This window comes from Cupressus sempervirens, chromosome 2 (genome assembly GCF_028749045.1).
Source record: "Cupressus sempervirens isolate cs-2001-9-10 chromosome 2, ASM2874904v1, whole genome shotgun sequence".
Taxonomy (NCBI): domain Eukaryota; kingdom Viridiplantae; phylum Streptophyta; class Pinopsida; order Cupressales; family Cupressaceae; genus Cupressus; species Cupressus sempervirens.
The window spans coordinates 187,429,764-187,444,640 of NC_143119.1; the positions used below are offsets into that span (position 1 = coordinate 187,429,764).

The 14,877-nt window shown below is 33.6% G+C and overlaps 1 pseudogene; it reads left to right on the forward strand.

The window, feature by feature from the left end:
- The first annotated feature begins 1,433 nt into the window (after positions 1–1,433).
- LOC149571703 (uncharacterized protein At3g49055-like) overlaps positions 1,434–14,877 on the forward strand; it is a 46,203-nt pseudogene continuing 32,759 nt past the window's right edge.

The following is a 14,877-nucleotide window of genomic DNA, read 5'->3' on the forward strand; positions in this document are numbered from 1 at the left end:
ATAGCATTTGGGATGACATATTATTTCACAGAGGCATATTTGGTGCAAATCTAGGAAGCCAAAATTTTGAAGTTTCTCCTTGTTCAGATTAGCATTTTGAGGAGGAGGTAAATAAAAAATCTGATTTATCCATAATAGCAACAACTGAAGGGTGGTTTTTGCCTGAGACCAAGTTTGAAGATCTTTTAGATGCAGTAGTTGCAAATAGATGCTTGCACACTAACCAGGGGCTAGATGAGAATATATCTTGTAAATCTACATTTTCAAGCACTAAAAATTTGACTCTTGTGTATTGTTCCTCTACTAAGTCTGAAAATTTCTCTATAGTATAGGTGAGTGCATTTGAGAAGGAACAGTCTATGGTTGTAGACATTTCCAAGCCTAGAGAAAGTGTAGATTTAGGAGACTATACAAATCAAACCTTTTCTTCTATGTTCCATGAGGACATGGGGATAAAAATGTTTGCAAGTGAGTCCTCAACAAATTCAATGCCAAAATCTCTAGTGAGTGAGGCTCATTTTGAAAACCATGGGTTTACATAGAAAAAAGACCCGAGGAGCCTATAAAAGGTAACGGGAAGTGAGCCGAGCCTGGCGAGAGTTCTAGGCTGAGGCCAAAGGATAAGAAATAGATCTAAGATCATCTTAAGGAACTATGGGATATTATTCCAAATGAAGAAAAGGTAACTTCCTATAATTTGTACCTCATTTTTTGTTTTCTTTAGATCATAGTTGTTATGATAGATTTTGAAGTTAAAAAAGTGTTTGGTCTCAAAAGAGCAGAACTAGAAATTAAGGGCCTCTACTTACAATAACTTTTTTAACACTGCAGTGCAGTATTGATACTTTACTTGAATGTACCATAAAGCACATGCACTTCCTACAGAGTGTGACAAAGTATGCAGATAAACTCAAGTTGACTGGGAAATCAAAGGTATGATTCCTTTTGTATGATACATTCCCTTTTTATTACAATCATAGCATTTCTTTTAGGATGTTTTGACTTTTTCCATGGCGAGTGGGAAGTTGTCAAGTGGAACCCAAGATGCCAAATGGGATAAAATGGATGTAACAAGTCCTAAATAATGGAATAAGGTCCATTTTGATCTTAGGTAAAGTGGTAGGAGTCTAGGGGTTTACAATTTAGAAGTTCACAAATTTGAAATTTAAATTCCTAACAGTTAGGTATTGGAAGGAATAAACAAATTTGTTGTTTTTAAAATTGTAATGATAAGAACCAACCAAAGTACTGATTTCTAGGAGCTTTAGGATCTGCCTATATTTAATGTTTGAAATCTAACCATTTTTATTAGACCCAATAGGACCTCAAAAATCATTCTAGAGGAGAGGCATAAAATTCATGATGTGTGAGGAAGCAACACCTAATGATTATATCAATAAACTCTTTAAGGCTAACCTAACTCAACTCATGCTATGGACATCAGATGAGAAAGGGATTTGGAGGATGTAATTAGAGAAAATAAAGAACTTGGCCATAAATTATATGAAACCTCAATGCAGGGGAGCCATCTTCGCAAACAAATGGAATCTCAGAATCCCATTTTTGCTGACATTTCCAAAGCTCAATAGTGCCTTGACAAGTTATTGAATATGATGCATGATGACCCAAAGTCTAATCAACCAGAGAAGAATGAATTAATTTCTAAAGTTAAATCAATTTCAAAAAAAATGTGTATTGAGGGGAGTTTAGAAGATTGCTTTGATAGGGTAAGGGCAGTGTCCAAGCTTGCTGCTTCTGCCAAGGCCATGTTTAAAGACTACAAGAAAAATGCATAGAAAGAAAAGAAAGAATTAGAGAATAGTATAATAAGTTTAACAGAGGAGAATAGGGATATTAGTACTCTACTCAGAAGTGCTTTGGTAGAAAAAGAGGTAGTTGAGAAGGCTTTTGAAAGTCAAAGGGAGGCAGTGCAACAACAATTTTTCAGATTGTAGAAAGAGGGTTGCAAAGGGTTGGATTTGGGTTTAAGGTTGAGAGTGAGGGCAAGCCTCATACACTAGAGAATGATAGCAATGAAGGGGAAGAGGATGCATTTAGTCTGGTATGAAGGTCTCCAATTTTTCATTCCAAGCTATGTTGCAATCCTAGGTCTAGGTTACATATTCATAAACTCAGTTTGGCACTAAATTGATCTTCATATTTAGTCACAGATCTTGAATATAATTTTTCTTCTTCAAGAATTTGATTGTTCAATTTTTTTCCCTGAGTCGTGAACTTATTTCCTTGTGTCTCTTATAAATTCTTGAGATTGAAAATCAATTTGTCAAATACCTCAATTTTGCAATTCCAATTTTTATTTTATACATGTCAAAACTTTCTTCTTTTTTCAAGAATGACTAAGTCCACTTTATATGAATGCCACATGAGACACAAAATTAAATGATGGTGAATAGAACAAATTGTTAAAAGATGAATAAATTCCAACATTGAGCTCAAAAACTGGAATGAAATGCAAACCATATATGGGTGGTTCTGTAAAAGCTTTACCAAGTCTTTGTTCTTCCATGTGATGTCCCCTTTTCATAACTGCCTTATTTCATGCCTCTTAGTCTGTTAGTGTGATATAGATAGATCTAATTTGATATTATTTTGTTCTTCAATGCTATTGCCACTCCTTTGAATGAATGCTTATTGCTGAATGGTTCAATCTATTAATTGGTTTGTTCAATACCATCTACTTTCTTATGATGTTCAATGCCCCCCTTTGAGAATAATTTTTTAATAATATTTCTAGAGATGAATTCTTCTAGTCTGATCCTTTGTGTTGCATGTTCTATTCACAATGATCTTTGCTTGATTTTGATGAGTGCCGTGATGTTCAAACCTATAATTGTTCTTCTCCCCAATGTTTTCTTGATATAACAAGTGTGGATCCACTTCTTTTAATTGATTTCTACATGTATTAAATCTCTATTTATGATCTTCCATGTCCTTTTTCTCTCCTATCCTATCCTATCCTAGCTTTATATCTTCTCATTCTCCTCAAGATGTACAAACTTTGGGATGGTTGCCCTTTTGTGAGGGGTTGGGTCTCCTCCTTGATGCACCTTTATTAATTGTCACAATGTATTGACATGTCTTTATGGATTGCTATTTTAAAAGAATTTAATTCCTTTTAAGTTTTCTTTGATTAAGATTGTTTCATTTTTTAATATTCTAATTGATGTTTATCATTAAGCCCATCACTATTTGTTGTTCATTCATAATGCTTTCTGATCACTCTACTTGGGAAAATTGTGAAGTCTTGAATTTTTCTAAGGCATTGATATCCTTCATGGTAGGGTGTGACATTCCATGAGCTGAATTATTATGTCTTAGGAATGACCATTTTTATTATCTATGTTTTAGTTTAGAAATAACAATTTGGGAGTTAAGATTAGGCATGTTGATAGCTTCTACTATCTCATCACTCTTCCTTCTATTGGTATGCTCACATAAATATAGTATTAAATGTCAATCTTATTAGTTTATTTGATAGGAAAGTATGTGCAGGAAAAAATGGACTTAATACTCTTTTTTTTTTTTTCAACCTAGGCTTCTTCCATGGAGAATATAGTAAAAACTATGCGACATGAAATAACAGAACTGTGACATTCTTTGGAAGTGTCAAGGTATGTGTTTTGACAGTAAAGGCATCTCATAATGGTGAACATCTTTGCAAAATCATAATATGTATTCTCACTAACTAATTTTATGCTTGCTTTGTTTTTATATATATTTGTGTAGCTTGTGAAATTGAAGCAAAACAATATGTGACACACTTGAAATATATTCTTTGTTGGAGTAAGGAATCTTACACATTCTTGAATTTATATATCATTCTTTAGTTGCTAAAAATTTCACTTCAATTTCATTTTTTTGTCATGTTTTGGAGAAGAAGTCAACCATTTAAGAGAACTTTCAGCAAGCCAAGCTCAAGATCTAGCAAAAACTAAGTTATGTGTTAAAGAACTTGAAGAGAGGGAAATTGCACTAATAGGAAATGTAATAACACTTTTGAATATTCTGTGTATTCATATGCTAGTTTTAAAAGAAATGAAAAAATATCAATGTTTTCATTTTAATCTTCAATTTATATGGTGGTAATTGGTAGATGTTTATTTATGAATTTTGTAGGGATAGATTTTGTTAGGAACAAATGATTAATTGATTCACTCTATCATCTTGAAAGGTTGAAGGTCTCATGAAGGATATTATAGTGGTAGAAGAAGACATAACCAGATGGAGGAAGGCCTGTGAGCTAGAAGTAGAAGCTAGAAAAGCTATCATGGAGGAGTGCCAAGCAGAGGTATTCAATTTTTCTTATATTGTTGTGCTTGTCAGAGTTCATAGTGGACACATGTTGTCTTTCCTTAGATTTCACCTTGTAGATCCCTAGGCAATTGTTTGGATTGTCAATTATCACATGAACATACCAAATGTAAACATAGTATATATCATTAAGGTCAAAATGTACCAACGAGTCTATAACCACTTTAAGTTGTCTATGTTCATAGGAAGGAGACTTCTTTTTATTCTTCCTGTATGCCAGTAAATAGGCTCGCAGTACTAGCAAGCTTATTTAGTATTTACATTAAATAAAAGTAGCATTAATAATTGGTGTATGTGTTGAGTTAGGGAATTTTTAGCCACTTAAAAAAGTTAACTTACTTTCTAAAAAAAATTGCTCAACACTTTTACACAAGTTGCTCTCCTCTGTATATGTATATTTCTATTTGTGACCAAAGCTAGAAGTGTAAGGTGCTAAATAGTTTTATGGATTCCTATTTTGAGAATAGTTGGTTTGTCAGATATTTGTTTATGGGGGTAAGAGCTATTAACCCCTTACCCACTTTCTTTTCATTGCAGGTTATTCAAGGATTGCAACATTTAGTTCTAGTGTCCACCATTTCTTTAATTAGTCTAGAGATCTCCTCAAAATTTTGTCGCTCAAATTTCCTCCAACATTAATATTTGTAACCCTCTCAGATGCTATTATTTGTAATCCCCAATATGTTGGGAAGGGAATCTAATTGAGATAGATTTTGATCTAACCTCGTATTTTTTTTTGGAGGTTCTTCTATCAAAAATTATCCCCTTGTATAAAAGGATATGTACCTTCTTAAAGACCCTTATAAAGGGCATTTGCAATGTATACAAGACTTTGGTCCTGGGCTATACTTGGGTTTTTCTTTGCCCTATTATTTTTCCCTCAGTGCTTGTAGTTGAACAGGACAAATTTTTTGTAAAATCTTCTGATAATATAATACAAAGTTTTAACCATGGAGGAAACTCTATAGTTAAGTGCGCTTAGGCTAGAGTAGTACTAGGATGGGTGACCTCTCGAGAAGTCCCAGTGCTTCACCCCTGTGAGCATCACCTAGATCCAATGTGTGCTAAGTGCTCAATTTATTCTCATGAGAGATGGATTCATGTTGAATCACTACTCATGAAACATGGGTCTGAGTTTGACTCAAAATCACACAGTTAAATCCTGATAGCAATATCATAATTTGACTTGCTGTGGAAATTATCTCTTACTTATCAAATTATGAGCTTAAGGGGTTTTCTAATGAATTGTTCATAAGGCACAAAACTTACTGAATTTATTACAAATGGGGTTGCAAGCTTTGGGTTTAACCATGGAGGAAACTCTATAGTTAAGTGTGCTTAGGCTGGAGTAGTACTAGAATGGGTGACCTCCTAGGAAGTCCTGATGCTTCACCCCTATGAGAATCACCTAGATGCAATGAGAGGTAAGTATTTAATTTATTCTCATGAGAGATGGATTCATGTTGAATCACTACTCATTAAAAATGGGTCTGAGTTTCACTCAAAATCACGCAGTTAAATCTTGATAGCAATATCACAATTTGACTTGCTATGGAAATTATGTCCTACTTATCAATTGATGAGCTTAAGGGGCTTTATAATGAATGGTTCATAAGGCACAAAACTTGGTTAAGGTTTTACAAATGGGGTTTCAAGCTTTGGGTTTAACCATGGAGGAAACTCTAGAGTTAAGTGCACTTAGGCTAGAGTAGTACTAGGATGGGTGACCTCCAGGGAAGTCCCGGTGCTTCACCCCTATGAGTATCACCTAGATCTAATGAGTGGTAAGTGTTCAATTTATTCTCATGAGATATGGATTCATGTTGAATAACTACTCATGAAACATGGGTCAATGAGTTTGACTCAAAATCACACAATTAAATCCTAATAACAATATCACAATTTGACTTGCTGTGGAAATTATCTTCTACTTATGAATTGATGAGCTTAAGGTGCTTTCTAATTAATGGTTCATAAGGCACAAAACTTGGTGAAGTTTCTGAAAATGGGGTTGGAAGCTTTTGGTTTAACCATGGAGGAATCTCTGTAGTTAAGCACGCTTAGGCTAGAGTAGTACTAGGATGGGTGACCTCCTGGGAAGTTCCGGTGCTTCACCCCTTTGAGCATCACCTAGATCCAATGAGTGCTAAGTGTTCAATTTATTATCATGAGAGATGTATTCATGTTGAATCACTACTCATGAAACATGGGTATGAGTTTAACTCAAAATCACACAGTTAAATCTTGATAGCAATATCACAATTTGACTTGCTATGGAAATTATCTCCTAATTATCAATTGATGAGCTTAAGGGGGTTTCTAATGAATGGTTCAAAAGTTACAACACTTGGTGAAGGTTTTGAAAATGGGGTTGGAAGCTTTGGATTTAACCATGGAGGAAACTCTGTAGTTAAATGTGCTTAGGCTAGAGTAGTACTGGGATGAGTGACCTCTCAAGAAGTCTCGGTGCTTCATCCCTGTGAGCATCACCTAGATCCAATGAGTGGTAAGTGTTAAATTTATTATCATGAGAGATGGATTCATTTTGAATCACTACTCATGAAACATGGGTATGAGTTTGACTCAAAATCACATAGTCAAATCTTGATAGCAATATCACAATTTGACTTGCTATGGAAATTATCTCCTACTTATCAATTGATGAGCTTAAGGGGATTTCTAATGAAGGGTTCATAAGGCACAACTTGGTGAAGGTTTTAAAAATGGAGTTACTAGCTTTGGGTTTAACCATGAAGGAAACTCTACAGTTAAGCGCACTTAGGCTAGAGTAGTAATGGGATGGGTGACCTCCTAGGAAGTCCTGGTGGTTCACCCCTATGAGCATCACCTAGATCCAATGAGTGCTAAGTGTTAAATTTATTCTCATGAGAGATGGATTCATGTTGAATAACTGCTCATGAAATGTGGGTCTAAGTTTGACTCAAAATCACACAGTTAAATCCTCATAGAAATATCACAATTTGACTTGCTGTGGAAATTATTTCCTACTTATCAATTGATGAGCTTAAGGGGCTTTCTAATGAATGGTTCATAAGGAAAAACACTTGGTGAAGGTTTTACAAATGGGGTTGCAAGCTTTGGGTTCAACCATGGAGGAAACTTTGTAGTTAGGCGCACTTAACCTGGAGTAGTATTAAGTGCGCTTAGGCTGGAGTAGTACTTGGATGGATGACTTCCCAGAAAGTCATAGTGCTTCACCCCTATGAGCATCACCTATCTCCAATGAGTGCTAAGTGTTTAATTTATTCTCATGAGAGATGGATTCATGTTGAATCACTACTCATGAAACATGGGTCTGAGTTTGACTCAAAATCACACAGTTAAATCCTGATAGCAAGATCACAATTTGACTTGCTATGGAATTATCTCCTACTTATCAATATAATATGGTGTTGTCAATTCTTTATAAACTAGTAACATTCCCTATTTTGGCATCCTCATATTGGTATAGGCAAACAAGACATTGGGAAAGAGTTTGTAATTTTTCATTATACATGCTAGATTGTATTTGATTGAACCTTTGCAGCATATCATTTAGTCATTCCTACAATCAATGCATTAAGACCATTAATAATTTAAGACAATTACCAAAACTATCCCTACATGTGATTTGGAAATTTTGAACTTTTCAACAAATTCATTTTGGGCATATGTTGCATGTCTATCATGAGATCATATTTTGAAACATTGAGCCAAAAACCCATGTGCCTTGTATATGAAACCATAATTTTCAACCATGTTTTCATCGAAACTTGTAGTTACAACATCTATTAAGAGTTCCTTTTATTAATGCACTAGGGGGAAGATCTGCACTTTTCACTATCTTTGATTTGTCAACTAATCTCATTAGAGATTTTGCATTTTCCTGCCTCAATATCACTAACACATTATCATGCCCCTTCACTAAAATCTTTTGGTAATGTTTAACTACAATTCATGTAACTTTACAAGACACATTCCCCATCGGTCATCTCCATAATCAAACAATGTTCAATCTTCCCATACATCAACTTCCTCCTCACAATAACCCAAGCATCTGCAAGTTATTGAGTTTTCTATACTTTCACACTCGAGCTACCTTGTACCCATAGTTATTAGGCTCTACTATTTTCCTCCACATGGCTTCATAACTCCACCATACTTCATTGATTTGGAGGAGCCTTGTTTGATTGTTTCCATTAAGATGGCTCAAACATATGCACTACCAAACCTACTAACTACAAACCTGTGAACATTAATGCAGATTCTTGGGAGTTAACCTATTCGCTACATCATCCCAATCAAGATTGGATATAAAGAAGGAATCTCCCAACAATAATTTCATAACACGAATTCATAGAGATAAGGGATCAATAATGAAAACAAACACTAGCTTTTATTAAACACACTATTCAACTAAAAAATCTTTACATGCATGGAAGCCAGAGAGTCAATCCTTTTCTTCTTACTTGCACACAAAGAAGAATCACTCTTCATAACTTCCCTCTATGTTTTCTGTCACTTTAGGTTGCAATTTCTTAACCTCCTTTTAAAACAAGAGCTTCTTGGGGTAGTTATAAAATTGTCCGCTCTACCCAATATACATCCATTACATACAATGTGTAATACAATGTTTTAAACTATTTTCAATAGTACATGAATGCTAATTTCAACCAATTTAATGTTAATTTTAATCATTACAATATATATGGTCTCCCAAAGTTTAAATGTGCTCATGATGATGTCATTAGACTAAAATTTGGCACATTGCTCAAATGTTGAGGTGCCTTGCTCCACGAATGCCCTTTCCATCTTCCAAGTTCCATCTATCAAGTGAAGATATTGTTGTTAAATGGGTTAGGATTGAGCTATACAAAGTTAATTGCATACTTTATATGCATGGTTTCACCCTTTCCTTCATATGGTCAAAGAAGCCAAGAAACTCCATTTCTTTGATCTTTCTATGAAAATTTTCATTTTTCCATTTTGCAAGGCACACAAAAGACCTCAAATAATTTTCAAGTTGTATAAGTAGAACACTTTCCTTTTCATATATCTTGATGGAATTCTTAACCCTATTTCAAACCTATTAATGCACATTAGCTTTAAATTTTCCAAAAGCATGTTCTTCATTTTCATTCTAGGCACAAGAAGTTGTAATGCCCTACTATAAGCTTCTCTCTACCACACCAATAGTAGAAGATGTATGCTACAAAGGGTTTCTTATTTGGGCTTCATTCCCACCCATTATATTTTAGTACAAGTTTTAGTCCATGTTACAGATTTAAATGATCATTGGCTCACCTTCCCTTCCCCCCCAAATACACTTGAGGAACAACACTTCCCAACCTCTCTAGTGCCCTTCTCATCCTTTCCCAAATTGAAAATAATGCTAAGAAATTTGGTCTAAAGGTTTATCACATGATTGTTTCTTTTATTAATTAAAAAATCCAATATTTATCGGTGAGCTTTTTGGAATGTTTCGTTGCCACTTTAAAACCCTCCCTTATGTCAATACTAGGGGTAAAATAATAAAAGTAAATGATTCCCTCAAGCTATTTGGAAATATGGAAGATCTTGTTTCTCATGCTTTAAATATTTCATTAAATTTATGTACCAATGGAATATTTTTTCTTTTATTAATGATGACATAGACAAAGACTTTTAAAGGCATTTTAGACTAGGTTGTTCAAATTTGATGAATGAAATGATTATTCCAATTTCTGTAAAAATAGTACACAAATAAGTATCCTCTTGTACAAATAAAAAGAAAGACTACAGTCATGTCTTACATGAAAAACCATGTAACTCTATCTTATTAAATTTATTTTATTGTATTTATTGGTCTTATTCGATTATGATACTCTCAAACAAGAGTTGTATTTATTTTGACTCTAGATTTGAGAACTCAAATGCATAAGTTGTTCCAAGAACTCTCTCAAGATGAGAATAATATATTTTGATTTTATTTCAATTGAATATACTAGAACAATTACTTCTTGGAAATGTTGTCCTTATTGAATTGAATCAAAGAGAACAAAAAATGGAAAATTGGATTTGGATATGGAATAGAATGATCTCCAAAAGAATAGTGATAATGAAAATGTTAGAATTGGTAGAAATCATTTATGTATGGAAATTTTTGAGAATGATCCATTGTTGAGTGTTGAGTTTGACTCACTTCATTGCAATGCTTTTGGTGTTCCTAGAGGTAATTTTGACTTTGTATGTCTTTGTCTATAATTTTTCCCCACTTGCAGCCTCTTCTTCTATATTTAATTAGAATAGTGTGGAGAAGTGAATTAATAGTTAATGTAACATTTTTTTACTTAAGTTTTATAATCCACATAAATCCATTGAATGTTGCACAATGATTTTTTGTTTTAATTCCTTATATCTTATTTTTTGTAATTTAAGCTTATTTTTTATCCCTATTTAACTATGAACCTAACAATTTCATTAGATGCATGTTGTATGTGATTATTATGTGCATATTATTCACTATTTATATTATGTGTTTCTATTATTGAGGGTAGTACCCTTCATCTAGTTGTATCAAAGAAGGATTTCTTGAGTGTGTAGAAATATCATCTATTGTGACGCAATTTGCACCAAGATCATGATTCTAGGTTTGAGCAGTAAGCATTAAAATCTCTCTACAAAGAGAATGTAGGGGAAGAGACAAAGGTGTAACAACTAAGGGTTTTAGAGTCCTATAGAGACAAGTGCAATCATTGCAAGAGAATATTTATAGAGGAATGAATATTGCAATAAGAGATGAAAAAAGGATAAATTTAAAGGACATGTTGAACAAGAAGAAGTATTTAGGGACCCTCAAGAGGATAGGTTTTTTAGATACAATTCCATGATTTGAAAAAGACCCAAGGTTGAAGTCCCAAAATTTTCAAAAATCTTAATTTGGAAGAGCTAATTGACTAGATCAATGGTGTGGAAGAATATTTTTACTATGAAGAAACTGAAGATCCTGACAGGGGCAAGCTTGTGAAGGAAAAATTAAAAGGGGGTATATATATTTGGTATTAGGAGATTTACTTAGAGTGAAATAGAAGAGGAAATGATAAAATTATAAGATTTGGTTAGATGGTACAAAAATTGAAGAGACAATTCATTTATGTTAATTATGAGCCTGATCTACTAAAGAAAATGTAGGTGTTAAAGCAAGCAATAATATCTATTGAAGAGTATACAAAATATTTCTATTGATTCCTCATCAGAATAGGCCATGTAAAAGATGAAAAGGAGAAGGTTTCTTGTTACCTTAATGTGTTTAGGCCAACTATCAATGAGAATTTGAGTCTAGTTAGAATGACTAGTATTGAAGAGACATACCAATTTGCTTTGAGGGAAGAAAAATTGAGAAACAAGTTTGAAAGAAGGGGTAATGTACAAACTCTTATGGAGGTAAAAATTAAGATCATAAAAATAATGATAAGGCAAGTAGGAGTTATAATTGGAGGGAAAAATATTTCAATCATTTTTTATAATCAAAATAATAGGTATCAAGGAGGAAAAGGAAGAAGGAAAGGACCTAGAAGAGGAGCTTTTAGTGGAACTTGTTTCCATTATGGTGCAAAGGGTCATAAAGAATATGAATATCCTCAATGCCAAGGGAAGATATATAGAAAAATAGAAGCAAATGCACAAGTTACACATATGGATGAAGATGCCAATTCATCATATTCTAGAGATGTTGAAAGAGGATAAGTTCTAGTTAAAGGAAGAGTCTTGCTAAATGATGAGAATGAACCTAAAAAAAGAATATTATTTCATACTAGGTGCAAGTGTGAGGATAATTATTCATGTAATGCAATTATTTACAGTGGGAGAACTAATAATTTGGTGTCAAAGAAGATGGTCACAAAGCTAAAGCTCAAGAGAGAGAGAGACTTATGTTCATATTTGATTTCTTGGATGTTAGATGACTATGAGGTAATGGTTAATGAAAAGTGCATGGTAAAGTCAAATATTGGGAGCTACCATGATTAGGTACAATGTGACATCATACCCATGAATGCATGCCATATGATGTTGGGGAGGTAGTGGAAGTTTGAAAAGTGTGTTATGCATCACGATCGTGTGAATATATATTCCCTAACAAATGATGGAGTGAGATATATGCTAAATCCATTAAAGGACTCAAGTTATATAGAAATGTTAGAATATGTTTAGTTAATGGAAGAAAGTTCCTAGAGGGTATGATACATGAGCATATATATTTTTATTTAATTCCAAAAGCTAGTCAAGAAGAAATAGAAGATGTAGAGGTTTAGAAGTTTCAATTTTGTTGAATGATTTTTAGTATATTGTATTGCATAATGTTTCTGATAGATTAACACATAGAATTACTCATATAAAAAAAAAAAGAAGTTTGAATAAGAAAGTATAACTATTATTGTAGAAGGGATTGATTTAAGAGAGTCTAAGTCCATACTTTGTGTTGGAATTATAGATGGAGTAACTGAGAGGGGGGGAGGATTAGTTACCACAAAAATAAATCCACAGATCCCTTAGATGTCTTAAAACTTTATTACTGCTGTCACTTAGTAGCCACAAAGTAAAATGTTGTAACTTGGTAGATTAACTTATTACTAATCTTTAAGAATTCACAATCATTAACATGCATGCAAATTAAAATAAAATGAATACAAGAGACACCAGATTTAACATAGAAATCCAATATGGGAAAAATCACCAAGTAAATAGCTACCAATTTTCACTCTTCTGAAGTGAGCCCTGTTAGGAGCCAACCCTATTAAAGGTTACAAAACACACAGTTAGGTGTGACCTTGTTAGAGGATTTAATCAACCTACTAGGAGTGGCCTTGCTAAAGGACTTTAGAATTATTCAGTAGAAATGTCCACCTTGCTAGAGGATTTACAAAATGGCTATTAGACTAACTCTGTTAAGAGATTTAGGAATTACTACTACAATGGTGAGAAAGTAACAATAAGTGACCTGAATGAGATGCAACTAAACTTTGTTGATATAGATCTCTGCTCTACTTCAATAGATCCTCATTGATCAAATACAACTCTGTTGCTTCTCAAGCATATTTGATCCTTCTTCAAAATTTTCTCACACTTTCTCTTCATTCGCAATTCACTTGCATGCTCGCTCATTCATTCATTCATTCATACATTTGGAATCACAACTTGACCTTTTATTTATACATTATAGATTGTCAAGTTGGCTCATTTAAAAGTTACATTTATCAATAGACAATACATCAGTCGACTACAAACATTTCATTAAACAAATAAACTTTATTTCTCAAAATAGTGAAATCATTCATTGGCTGACCCTGCTGAGTAAACACTGCTCCAAAAATGATTTCCAGTTTAACCAAGTGAAGCTCGATAAACACTGCAAACTCTGCAAAATCTTTTAGAGATCGAGTGAAATTGGTAAGAACTAATTTCCCTTCGCTGACCTTGTGAACTCAGTAGAAATTGATTTCTGCCACAGAAGCCTTCAGCGCCTGAGTGAGCTTATTAGAGAATGACTTCATAGTGTAACCTCTAGAATCACTCAGTAGACTCTATAATTCTCTTTGCTAACCTTCTGAGCTTGGTAGACTCTATCTTTTGCCTTGCTAACCAACTAAGCTTGGTAGACTCTGATTGATAATTGATATGAAATTTGCGTAACATCAACGACAATACACAATTGAATAATTGTATCCAACAATCACCCTCTTTGGCATTGATGGAAACACAACATGTCATAGCAGAATGAAATTTGAAAACAAGTCTTTTTTGATAGAATTTTCTCCCTCTTACATTTCATTCCTCAAACTCCTCAAATAGAGTAATCTCCCTCTGTGAAGGAATTACATAGCTTCTTTACAAACATCAAATTTTAGAAAGATATGACAATATACTCTCCCACTTTGACAACACATGCCAAAGAAAACACAAACCAAATGAATAGCAGTGTACCTTTTGTATTGATTCATATGCAATATTTCCATGATTATTCTGCATCAACTGAAAGATCTTCAACTTGATACCTGTTGATGCATCACTAAAACTTCATTTTAGTGAGCTTTAGATAGGGGAATTACCCCTAACTTACTTATATACAAAAATGCATCCTTAGGTAAAGGCATGGTGAATATGTCAGCAATTTATTCTTTTGTATGGACATATTCCAATCTGATCTCCTTATCCTCCACAAATTCTCTGACAAAGTGATACTTTATTGCAATGTGCTTGGTTTTTGAATGCATCACTAGATTTTTGGATATGTTAATTGCACTTGTATTGTCACAAAACATAAAAAAAGGTTCTTTGATTTCCTCTTTCATGCCTTCCAATAATTGTTTGAACCAAACAATATTAGAATAGTTTACTAATGCTACAACATACTTTGCTTGTGCTGTGGATTGGGATATACAATTTTTTCTTTTACTTGTCCAAGAAACCAACCTCTTTCCAAGAAAGAAAGCTCCTCCACTTGTACTCTTTTTGTCAATCTACATCAGTAAACACTTTCAAATCCAAATTACCTCCAAATCTGTACCA